Source organism: Oryzias melastigma, unplaced genomic scaffold (genome assembly GCF_002922805.2).
Source record: "Oryzias melastigma strain HK-1 unplaced genomic scaffold, ASM292280v2 sc02053, whole genome shotgun sequence".
NCBI classification, from domain to species: domain Eukaryota; kingdom Metazoa; phylum Chordata; class Actinopteri; order Beloniformes; family Adrianichthyidae; genus Oryzias; species Oryzias melastigma.
In genome coordinates this window covers 2,398-2,805 of record NW_023418631.1, presented here as the reverse complement: position 1 = coordinate 2,805, position 408 = coordinate 2,398, and the positions used below count along the sequence as shown (strand labels likewise).

General features: G+C 45.6%; 1 protein-coding gene across 1 annotated transcript in view; it reads right to left on the bottom strand.

Annotated features, from left to right (window-relative positions):
* The window catches only part of LOC112140391 (WD repeat-containing protein 62), a gene marked incomplete at both ends in the record, with an annotated part of 3,206 nt that overhangs the window by 906 nt on the left and 1,892 nt on the right, over positions 1-408 (bottom strand).

Below are 408 nucleotides of genomic sequence, written 5' to 3'. Positions count from 1 at the left end.
GTGCGGGCTCTAATTGGTTGAGAGGGCAGGCTCCGCCTTCAGCCTGCTGGAGAGGAAATAAAAGTCAGGAGCACAGAACCTAGAGGAACCAAAACCAAAAGGAACCAAAATTTAGAGGAACCAGAACCTAGAGAAACCAGAACCTAAAGGAACCAGAACCTAAATGAATTAGCACCTAAAAGTAACAGAACCTAGAGGAACCAGAACCTAGTGGAACCAGAACCAAAGGAACCAGAACCAAGTGAAACCAGAACATAAAGGAACCAGAACCTAGAGGAACCAGAACCAAGTGAAACCAGGAACTAAAGGAATCAGAACCTAAAGGAACCAGAACCAAGAGGAACCAGGACCTAAAGGAACTAGAACGTAAAGGAACCAGAACCAAGTGGAACCAGAACCAAGAGGAAC